Source organism: Lytechinus variegatus, chromosome 9 (assembly GCF_018143015.1).
Source record: "Lytechinus variegatus isolate NC3 chromosome 9, Lvar_3.0, whole genome shotgun sequence".
Taxonomy (NCBI): domain Eukaryota; kingdom Metazoa; phylum Echinodermata; class Echinoidea; order Temnopleuroida; family Toxopneustidae; genus Lytechinus; species Lytechinus variegatus.
Genome location: NC_054748.1, coordinates 28,522,822 through 28,535,380, shown reverse-complemented (window position 1 = coordinate 28,535,380; position 12,559 = coordinate 28,522,822). Strand labels below are relative to the sequence as shown.

Here is a 12,559-nt window from a genome sequence, read left to right as displayed (position 1 = left end):
ATTACACCCTAGAGATTAAACATAACACCAAAGAGTGTCAATGTAATAACAAAAGGTGTTGTAATAACACCTATAGGTGTAAAACTAACACCACCAATTTAACACCGGTGTAAAATAACTGGTGTGGTCCTCTATGTACACCGGTTAACACCACAGTTTTTGCTGTGTATAAACCCATGTGCAGATGCATATTGATATTTTGCTTTTCTTTCTAAACCGAATTGCCAACTCTATTTGTCTTCTACAATAAGTTTATATAAAAATAATAGGCCTATACATGTTTATATCTTCTTTTCTCAGTTGAAAAAAAATATTTGAATGACTTGGAAATAAGTACTATCGGCCGTTTGTAAGACTGGCCCCCTTAAATGTCTCTCTTATAAACATAATATTTCCTGTCTATTTTTTTTGCCTCCCATATTTTCATTCGTTGCTCAAATTATTTGCAAAGATTCCTTCTCTCAATCTCCCCAAGCGATACTTTGTTTTATCCTCTGTGTCATTTATCTGCACGTGGCAGTATTGCACTCTCCGGGGCCTGAGAACTTCGGATTGCATTCACGTAATTAACCCTTTTTCATCCCACCTCTTGATTTCGGTGTGGCATTCAATAACGATAGAGGGTGGTAAAAACACATAAATACTCAGTCTGGTAACCTTTCAAATAGATAAATTCTTCCAACCAAAGAAAGAGAGGGAGAGGTGGAGAAACAGAAAGAGAGAGCAAGTCCTCTGAAGATATGAAATGCTATAGTATTACGGCTCGCCACTTACTATCAAGACGACGGTGAAAATACGTGGATTAACGCGTCGGAGGTTCAACTTCAGTTCGGCCCTCATGGAGTGTCCTTTCTATGACACTAAACGCCGGTGAATTCTCACCGAAAAGGAAATTGGGTCCGCCGTGGAATTATTGCCTTATCGAATGGCCAAGCGGTCAGAAAACCCCCAGAAAGGCCTGTAGAGACACCGTTTTCTCTCTTGCTAAATCCCCAGTATAGGTTAATCCATCTAACACTACATCTAGAATCGTTGGAACACGCCCCTCTCTGCTTAAACAAGGCCCTTTTTTATTTTGAAAGCCAGAGACAGGGATTCGTTTGGTATTTGTAACCAAAGCGCGGTATGATCAGCAGATTTAAATGGGTGCCCCAAATATCTTGTGCAATATGTATAATTGACGATCGCCGTTCAGATTTAAGGAAGGTGACACGATAAGTATGTCAAAAACAGCCTTAAAAGGAGGCAGAGAGCGAACAGGAAGGAAAGAGAAGTAACGAGCGCGAAAAAAACAAGAGATAAAAGAGAGATATACGCATAAATACAGGCGGAAATGGACCAGCAAGCAGGCGGGGATTTCAACAGGAGGCCTTGATTCATGAGGAAGGGGAGGGGGGGGGGGGGCTATCTAGATTTCCAAACAAAAAGGGGAATAAAATCACAGATAGATATGGAGGTGGGTTGCTAGATCTATCCCCGTGAGGGGGGTCTATTGAGGGGCTTTTATTTTGTAAGGTTATGATTGCGTCAAGAGACAGACGCGCTAAACAATTAATTCATATTCATATGTTGTTGTTTCATCATGACCTTTTTTCAAGTTCAAAGACAATGATACATACATATAAAGAGTCAGGTCCACCGCTTCCGTCCCAAAGAAGGTGGCAGGTCAATACATGGACTACAACACAAAACAAGTAACACGTACTAATGAAGGAAATTATTTAGAGTAACATAAATGCAGGGATATAGTCAGTTAAAGCTGTCATTGATATCATGTTGAGAAAAAAAACATTTAATCAATTTTCTAAATCTGAATTTATAAATGGAATTAATCAATTATTGCTTATAATTTGAAATGTACAGATATCATTATTCAGATACTACTTTTCCGTTTTCATATCGATAATAGTTTTAATCGTTCTTTGTAATTGGTATAAAGGAATATGAGTCAACACAGCCTCTGGCAAGTCGCAGAACATGGCTGCTTTCATTTACATCAACATTTCTGCTGGTAAACTAAAAAGTATTATCCCGCTTCAAATGATAATAACACGGCATGCCAGATACGTTCACATCATAAAAAAACCAATCATCACTTACTGCTTGTCGAAACAATAATTTTTTCTCCATTCATAACACCGAGATCATTTCCATGATATTTGTTCCGGCGACAATTGATCCGCTAATACCTTAGCCTCAACCTAACATAAAACCCCATCGCAACCCTTATCCTATATATCTTAGACGGGACAAAACCCGGAGCAATCGTCGCCGGAGCAATTGTCGCCGGAAAAAATGTCGCTCACCCCGAGGCCTAGGGTTACCAGAAATATAACCATTACATATTTACATTTGTCTAGGTCAAGTCATGCGAGATGCAAACCACGTGAAATGACACCTAAAGGTCAAGTCCACCCCAGAAAAAAATTGATTTGAATAAATAAGAGAAAAATCAAACTAGCATAACACTGAAAATTTCATCAAAATTGGATGTAAAATAAAAAAATTGTGGCATTTCAAATTTTCGCTTATTTTTCATAAAACAGAGATATGCTCAATCCAGGGTCATACAAAATGAGTCAGTAGATGATGTCCATCACCCACTATTTCTTTTGTTTTTTATTGTTTGAATTATACAATATTTCATTTTTTTATATAGATTTGACGATAAGGACCAAGTTGACTGAAACATATAGTATTAGACAATGCTAATTCCATGTTCAGGGAAGAATTAATCATTGTTTCACTTGACAATGAGAAAAAGAGATAAATAAAATACAATAAAATACATAAGAATAGTTAGAGGATGACGTCATCAGTCTCCTCATTTGCATACTGACCAGGGTGTGCATATCTGTTATGTGAGATTAAGCGAAACTTTAAAATATAAACACTTCTTATTTTACATCCGATTTTGATGAAACTTTCAGTGTTATGCTTGTTGGATATTTCTCTTTTTATTCCAATCAACTTTTCGTTGGGGTGGACTTGTCCTTTAGTCTAATTGATATGCCATCATTAAGCTTGAATTAGTTACCTCGGTTTTGTGCTCTGACACGCCCCCTCTGTAATTCCTCTGGATCATTTCCCATCATACTTGTTTTGATCTCTCACTAATTAATAACTCGGTGCTGGGTCGTTAGCGCCGATCTTCCCTTTATTACAACCAATAATGAAGCTACAGTCACACCCACGAAACCGACTCCAAACCGACCGATGGTATGTCATTGGTAATAACGTAATAGCTTTGATCGGTCTGGAGTCGGTTTCGTTGGTGTGACTGTAACCGAAACCGACTCCAAACCGACCGATGGTATGACATTGGTAATAACGTAATAGCTTTGATCGGTTTGGATTCGGTTTTGTTGGTGTGACTCTAACCGAAACCGACTCCAAACCGACCGATGGTATGTCATTGGAAATAACGTAATAGCTTTGATCGGTCTGGAGTCGGTTTCGATGGTGTGACTGTAACCGAAACCGACTCAAAACCGACCGATGGTATGTCATTCAGACTAAAGCAATATATTTGATCGGTTCTCGATTCCGGTTTGTCAGTGTGACGGTATACCATACTGTTGATGTTTGATAATTTAACACAGCAATTAAGACATATCTGCAAACAATAAGCGGCGAGAAACCAGTATGTGAATTTGTCTCTGGAATATTCTGTTCCCATTTTGCATCTGCAGAACGACGTTAAGGAATGCGTGGAATAAGCGGTAAGGGGTTGGGGCGTTGAAAAAGCATATAACTATGATGGAATGATTTCGGCACTCGTGCGTACGAGTGTATTGACTTAATACATTCGTATAGTTGACTTTTTTGGCACTCATATTTGAGTTATTTGAGTAAACGTGAATTATTTCCCTGATCTGTCTGCTCATTTTTTTTTTGAAACATTCTCCGGTTTCAGTGCAATCTGCAAATATCGTGATTCCCATTTTACCCTCGCCCAAATTTGTTTTAACATGATTTAAACAAATATATGTATAAAAAGTAAGGTCATTGAAGAAAATCTGCAGATTTGAATAATTTGTACATTGTACGAGAATGCAACCAGGTCTGAATCTGAGGTGACAAATGATGTTCAAGTAAAAACTAATGACCTGTTGTCCAGGGGAAATTCCCTGAAACACGCATGGTTCGTTTCAAGCAAACGAAAAGATCATGAAGGAACTTCCCGAATGGACATGATGGACTGTTGACCGTGTCGTTCGAATGCACAAAGGACCTACTCAATGTTTTATTTATCATTCCCGACACCATTTTCTCGTCTTCATCTGTTCATCGAATGAAACAGACCTACCCGCGAGAGCCTAAGGGAGCCTTTCATGAACGTCTTGTCTAAACGTCTTGTCAGTGGGTTTCGCTATAGGATTTGCCTTCGCGGCTCTAAAATCACTGAGTAACATTTCACCCAATATTGGGTAGGAAGGGAACGTGCATGTTTACTGGGTATTATTTTTAACCCATATTAGGAAAAATGCACGTTTTATGGAGATTTCAACGCAACAATGGGTAAAATTTAGAAAACATTTGGTATTATGAGAACATGCATGTTCTCATTTTACCCAATGTTGGATAAACTCTTTTTTTCAGACTGTTCGTCCAATCATATTCATGTATTTCAGTATTTATAACAGCTGCCAGTGAAACAAAATTTACGAATAACCCTGTGCAGTATTTACTATCGGATCGTAATTATCATGCAAGTTGCATTCGGTTTCTATTTGCACACAACACCGTCACTACTATATACGTGCTTAAGTTTGTCTTCGCAAGAAGAAAGTCATTTTCAGGCTGCATTCCTTCCTAGAATTTCATAAAACATGTAACCAGTGATTTTCACTAATTACGGTTATAAGCTACCGATATCCTTGCATCTGATTGGTTAAAATCATATTTCTTGGTAAACATCGCTTATTACTTGTTTCATGAAATACTTCTCGTAAAAAAATACTCATATCCAATTCCATTTCAGCGAAACTTCAGTATTTTGTTGTTTTCTCACAAGAAAATATCGTATCGCCTTTCAGTATTTTGAATGTCACATCTTTATCAAAAATAAAGCTCCTCTCTTCACAAACAGAAGGGGAGAAAGAATCTGTTGGCCTCTACAATGAAGAGAAAAGATACTGAGCGAAAATAAGGTTCGTTGCTTGTATGTTGATTGGAAGTTGGTTAACTGTGCATTTTTTGTGAGACGTAAAATCAAGATTTTAATATTCAAATCTTACCCTATCATGCTATATTGAACAAAATCAACAATTAGCATTCATAATCTATGTGCATCAATGTATCTAGCGACAGATGGTCCAAAGAGTATTTACAGAGGGTGCCGTTGCAACACATAACGCATGCAACATTGCTTCAATCATTTTGTTGATCTATTTTCTTGTTTGATTTATTGCTTGTTATCAAGGACTGCAAATATGAATGTACAATTGTAAATGGTCCATTTTAAGTGTTTTGAACAACATCATAATTCAACAATGGCTTCGATTTGCCATTGCAATCTAGTGATTGATGGTAAGCTTTTGCGTTAGGAACTCAAGGGCCCGTCTCATAAAGACTCAGACCTGTAACTTTTACACCTTGGCAATCGATTCTCCTATCATTAGTATATTTAGTTTGATATCTGAGCCCTCTAATGATGGTAGTTTCTATAATTAGATAGTTACGGAAGTTTCAGACTCTATCTTGGGCCAAAGGACATGTCCTTATCATTGACACTTTTCAGCCCTGGAGAATAGCGGAGAGATGCACCAATTCTTTACCCATTAACGTGGCCAGTGGACAGGTGGAGAGAGTCTGACCTAGACATGCGACGAACAGCACCCCGGTGAACCTGCCCTAGGCATGCCGTGAGTCGACAGGGAATCCTATAAGATCTATCATCATAGAACCATGATCATACAACAGACATGTCGTTTGTAAAGTCACTCGTTACTATCCGACAGCTTTGTAAAACAGAAGTGACCTGCCCGAATTACTGCGTCCTCCGAGAACGTTTCCAACAGATGATCTAGGTTTAGCTTTAGATGTTACCAGTATACCCACGGGTCCCCAACGACCTGGAAAAACCTCTAGTTCTTGACAGGAAACGTCGAAGCGAGCAAGAAGTTCCGGCTTGTAGTCTCATATATACACAAATCACGACTTCACGCTTTTGTTCTCATTCAATACAATTGAAGATGTCTGCTGGCGATGGGACTTTCTTTGTGGATTCGTGGCTGTGGTATGAATGAAACGTAGGTTTTTTTTGGTTCAAAGGATGTAAATTTGCACCTCCTCTGGAGGATATAATTGTATATCCTAAAAGGGTGCAAAATGTTGGTTACTGGACTGTTCTAGGTGTAGAAAAAAAGCTTCTTGGGGTGCAAAGTTGCCCCCAAAGAAGCTCACATTGCTTCATTTGAAAAATGCAAATTTACACATTTTTTTTCTTGGGGTGGGGTTGACTTGGATGTTGAGATGAAAAGCATTATGCTTATGTGCCCGTCCTTGATTTTCTTATCTTTAGTGAGGTCTGCACTTAGATGACACCCATTTTCATTTTGCCAATAATGATGACTTCTCAATTAAATTAATGAGTATGGTGACCAATACTGCATTACAATGATTTTTAATGACAACTAAGTAGTACCCATTTTTATAATGCAACTACTGTCGATGATCCCCATTTTCTGGTCTAAAATTGTAATCGAGAGAGCGGAGATAAATGTCTAATAAAAATCTATATTGTTACAATAGTCTTAACAACAAACTATACAGTTCATTGTTCTTATATTGAAAATCCAATGGCTCTTGAAACTTTACTTTTTTATTATTATTTCATCAAAAGTTAGTTCATATTATGTATAACGTTTCTCTACATACATTTCTGGAAAGATGACATAAAGTGTGTGTCTTTGTTGGAATAATTATGATACTTCGATTAGAGTAGTCATGATTGCAACGGGGTACTAAGTGTTGAGCGTTTATTTTGGATATTTCGTCAAGAAATAACATGTAAGGAAATTGGCAAGTCATCACGCCGTTGATCGAAAGATCATCTCTGTCACTACATTTCTACATCGAAATGTTCTGTTCCAATTGTAAATACGCGTTTCTTCAATTTCATGTTGGCGTTGAGTACTATTGATACAAAGTCTGTTGGCTTTTAAGGGGTGTCATCAATAACTCTTACCAATACATCAATCAGGATCAGATAACTCATCCAAGAGGCATGCATAAACATACCATAATTTTGCCTTTTGATCATTTTACATTTTTTACATAAAAACGTACATAAGCTATGTGAGAAACACAGAGATAGGTCTTTATGATGATATTCTACTTATATCGTACTTGAACTGCTTGTAATTGAAATTTATTGAATCTTCTTGCCATTTGTAGGGATTTATTTAAATTCCATCTCTGATGGCTGGCGAATAAATCTTTATCAAAAACAAGATACTCACGTAATTATCCATTCTATCAGGGTCGTATCTAGGACTATAATTCATTTTTTTAAATGCCTCCATCACTTTTGTAGGAGGAGGGGAAAACGCACATGTGATTTAAATTCTAATAAAGGAATAAGTTATACTGCTGCAAAGTAACTGTTAAAAATATCAGTCAAAACTTATGCTAGCGATATATTGACCTAAAGAAAAGTAATATTCAATTTCGGATGGTTCTATAATTATGAATGATGTATGGAATTGTTAAATAAAAAAAACAGGGTCATATATTGAATAATTTGAATGATTGATATCGCAATTCAATCCAACATAGCATCTTTTTTATTTTGATATCCGTGTTCCTTTCTTTTTATCAGAGGAAATTGGGGAGGGCATTGAGGAAAGGGCATTGTGTGAACGTTGAACCCACGAGTGTGAGGTTATTTCATGCAGCATCTATCTTGTTCCCGGCCAGCCACGATTTATAATCAATCCCAACCTCAATGGGCATGACTGAAAAAAAAACGATTTAAACGAGACCTCTTGATTGGTATACGTCATGAATGTCAACGAAAAAACTCTCAACAAGGAGTAAACTCACACCACGATGGTTTCAATATGCAGTGCACATGCTGTATCTGACTTTGCTAACTTAAAGTGATTGGTTAACATTGGTTTGACTTTTTAAAAATCTGAGCTAGAAGGTCACACTTGTCACCTGTGTTTGTGATATGTTACAAAAATAAAGCCCAGAATTTCAGGGTTTATTAGTTCTAATACAGACACTTGTTCACATGTTTTATCTTGGTTTGAGATTTTTTTAAATCGGCTGCTCACAAAGTTAAACAATACCTTTAAGTTGAAAGGCGTTTGAATGTTCTGAAAAACACAACATAATTTCACTTTATAGAAAAGAGACAATCCCCAAAACTCCACTTCAAAAGGTGAAGAATTGTATAATATTTGATATTACATGTACAAATGCTTTTTCTGCTCTATGAATTATTTATGCTTCATAATACGTAGTCGTGGTATTTGTGCATCGTATGTAGATGCTGCTCTGTCTAATCTGGTAAGTATTTAGAATTTCTAGGATGTTTAATGACTTAATCAATAAAAAGAAATTGAGAAAAAGAGTGGAACAATCAGAATTTAATCGTTTAAATAAAAAGCTCAGTCAGATAATTCGCATCATAATTATGGAACCGAGTAAAGCAGGTATGGTAGATAAGACCACTAAGAGAAGTACACAAAGAACATAGAAAAGAACAAAAAGAGTTGGTAAAAACATTCCCCATTAACTATGCAGGCTTGCATGGATACGTATTCTGTATAATAGTTTTAAAATGTGATCATTTAAGGTAGAAATTGGCAATAGTTCTTCATCACTGTGTGTATTTCATAAACTTATTACGTCACTTTTCCCAGAACCAGAAAGAGGACAGAATAAGAATTGGCAATGGGGATGACATCTCAATAAAGGAAGGCATGTGTGTGTGTGTGTGCGATGCGATTATTGGATGAAAATGTGAGCGTTGAAAGGGCAATGGATATACGGCGTAGGTGTGGGAGTGGGGTGCATGTGTGTGTGTGCGTGAGGGGTTGTTCTAACGCGAGTGTTTTGGGGAATGGATATTGGATTAAGTTGAGATATGTGTGGGATATCAGCACGGAAGGTTGAGGGTGTGGGTGCATATGTGAGGTATGAGAGTGTGCACATGAACATGTTGGTGCGTGAGGTTGGTTTAAGCGTGTGTGACTTTGGGCAAATCCCAATTGGACTAAGTAGCGAAATGTGGGAGAAATCAACACGAGAGGTTGAGGATATTGACGGGTGGGTGTGCGTGTGTGTGCATGCGTGAGGGTGTATGTGTGTGTTACAGTGCACGGAAGTTATTACACTTTTGTTATAAACCTATATGAACGCGATGGCAACTCGAAGCGCCATAGAAAGAGAAGACACACACAGAACGTTATCTCCCTTATCTACTGCTGATATGAACATGTTGACCCCTAACCTTGGTCACAAAAAAAAACAAAGATTAGCGATTGATCATAGTGTTGATTTCTATGGTTGATGGCATTGATTGTTGTGTATTATCAATCGTTAAATCATCTCCATGATCAATTTCTAAGCTTTGTGTTATGTGGCACTGGGTCCCGTTGCATAAGTTACCATTATGGTATCTTTGCCATGCAATGGTAACTTGTATGGAATCCTTGATTCTATTTGGCTGTTGGACATCGTTACCACAGTAGTGACCATTGTGTGGCAATGGGAAAAGTTAGATTAATAGCAACGTTTCTGCAATGGGACCCAGGCGACGTATACAAGAGGTGCCAAAGATTGGAATCAATATCACAATTGTCATTGACCCAATATTCCCATCTCTTAAATACGCAATTCTAGCTCTATCGCAATCTAAGTTCAATTTGAGTCAATTGAACTCTTTGCAAGGCGGGGTCCTGATATTCATTAACAAATTAACGTCAGGAACCAGCTGATCCATGCAAAAATTATTCAGTATTCAACATCATGTTAAAAGTCATCTAACATCATAAGCATTTAAGGCAGGTAGATGGTGGTCTGTATCTTTCTGAATACAAAAAGAGATTGACTGGTCCCTAATTACACTCTTCTACGAGTGGGATGAGGGATCAATCCCTTCCGAGTGACACTTACATCTATTGAGTATACTTTACCTGCAGAAGGAGCTAAAAAGCACTCCATACGGATGTACACTTCACTCCAAAAAGATTGATCCACAGTTTCATCCGAGAGGAATTTGATAAGGGATAAGATTAGCTGTTTTTGTATTCAAAGAGGTCTTGAAGGTAACGAATTCATTTAAAAGATATTAAACGCAAGACGTCAGTAAAAGCATGGGGCTACTACTCCGACAGAGCAGTAGGTTCATAGTATGGGCGATAAAGTAATAACATCCCTGTCGATTTCAATCACGGAAGCACACTGATATGAAGATGTGTTATTAGATAGTGGAAAGTTTCTCCAATCGCCAGATAAGTAGCCATTACGAAACTTAATGAGATTTTTCAATATAGTCTAAAGCGATGGGCACATTAGCGAACCGTTCATTAAATAAATGCTTAATATTCAATACCATGAACCTGTCTATGTGGATGAAGGATGCAGTCTTTGTGGTTAAGATGCTGTTTTATGAAGGAGTATCTCAGAGCGTTAAACTTTTTTTGTTGTTGTTTAGTTGAAATTGTGGAAACAGGGAATGAACTTAATGAGGCAGAGATAAACAAAAAATGCAGCCTTTGAAAGACATGCACGTAAGGGTTTATTTCCAATTGGCCTAATGCCAATTCGTCTAATTACCAACTCGTCTACTATCGTTGATTTTGGTCTATCATCAATTCGTTCACTATCCACATGGTCTAAATGCCATTTCGTCTAATAAACAGTTGATCCAAAAGCCATTTACTTCATAAACCATTTGGTCTAATTGGATAAGGGTTGATTGGCGAAATAAATGAAAAAAAATGGGTACTAGAACAAATGATTGTTAGAAGAAATGCTGATGGACGGAATGGCATTTAATAGACTAAATGAAGGTAGACCATGTGATGAGTGGACCAGTTGGCAAGGGAAAGGGAAAGTAAAGTGTTATCGAAACATTCGATTGATTTGAACTAAGACGTAAAAAAATGTATAGGATATACTATTTAAGCGATATATAATATATGAATTTTACTACATAAAACAAATATCAGTGAATACCGACAAACTTTTTGAAATTATTATATTAAGTTTTTATTCATGTAGTGGATTGAGTCGTTAGTCCTGAAAGAGCGTGGGTAATCGTGTAATCTATGTGTTTTGATAGAAAAGTAAAATTTACGTTTTCTTTTCAGAGAAAACTCCCAATAACAATGATTTACAAAGTCGTTGGGTATTTCATAAGAATGGTCACACATACAAGTTTAAGAACAAGCACATGTATAAGGAAGCCTATCTGGCTGCTTAAGCAAAAACGTATTTTGCATTCCTAATCAAAGTCAGAATATTAAAATTCTTTGGCAATAAGTGAGCAAAAAAAGTTAACTGTAATATAAACATTGATTCCAATCGGCATAGCTCAGACATGTTTTTTATTGTCATAATGCCCCAAACACTGCGCAAGTTTTTTTTTACATGCTAAACTAACAAAAAGTCATCTCTAGATTGATTTAAGGAACAGAAAAACATCAAGCTCGAAAAGTTCTACACGGACAACAAAGAAGCATATAAAACATATAAATCGTTTTTAGTAATTCCCTACCGAAAACAAAGAATCACTTGAACATGTCAATTAATATTTCAGTTAAACCCCTACCGAATGATTCCATTGGAATATGATAACAGAGGTATGTGCATACATTGTTCATTACAGAGATAAGAAGTAAAACAATAACATTTACTACGGAGAATATAATATCTAAGCTATCTTTTCGAAATAAGACCCCTTTCACATTACCTGAATTTGGAAGGTGCTCCGGTGGCACAAGAGAGTGATTGGCTGGAATGGAGCTGGCTATGGCAGTGTGAATGCACGTTACCTCTCCAGAAATAAAAGTCGGAAAGACAGCGAAAAATAATACCGCGGACTATGAAGAACGCTTAGCGTGGAAAACAATCTTGGTGTATTTTGTGCCTTCTTGCCAGTGCGATTAAGTGCATCAAAACGTATTGCGATAGAAATGGACGAGAGACCGGAGCTTTTCGCTTTTTATATCAGAAAAAAAGTGAATCGTCTGCTCCGATTCGTGATGTCGCCAAAAGTGCGTTTTGTCGTAAAGGCGCATGCGCAGGAAGTTCGGTAACTGAGAAAGACCACGAGATCTGCAGTGTATTTGCAATGCGATTCTTCACAACACACAGATCTAAAAGATGCTGTTTTCCTATAATGAAAATTATCCAACTGTACGTTATGGTAATACCAATATTACAGAATACATGTTTGAAGTCGTGAATTGTCGATAAAACTTTGTGGATGACTAAAACCATTCCATTGTAGGCCTATTCCTTTATTTCGATTATTTTCTTTCTTAATTATTATAATAATCCTAAACAGTTGTTTAAGTACCACGATTCTTGGTTCACA

The 12,559-nt window shown here is 37.1% G+C and overlaps 1 protein-coding gene across 1 annotated transcript in view; it reads right to left on the bottom strand.

Annotated features, from left to right (window-relative positions):
- The window catches only part of LOC121421456, a 36,652-nt gene extending 24,467 nt beyond the window's left edge, over nt 1–12,185 (bottom strand). Inside the window, exon 1 of the mRNA XM_041616151.1 lies at nt 11,933–12,185. The gene's annotated coding sequence lies outside the window, so the exon portion shown is untranslated. The remainder of the gene's footprint in view (nt 1–11,932) is intronic.
- Between the last annotated feature and the right edge of the window lie 374 nt (nt 12,186–12,559).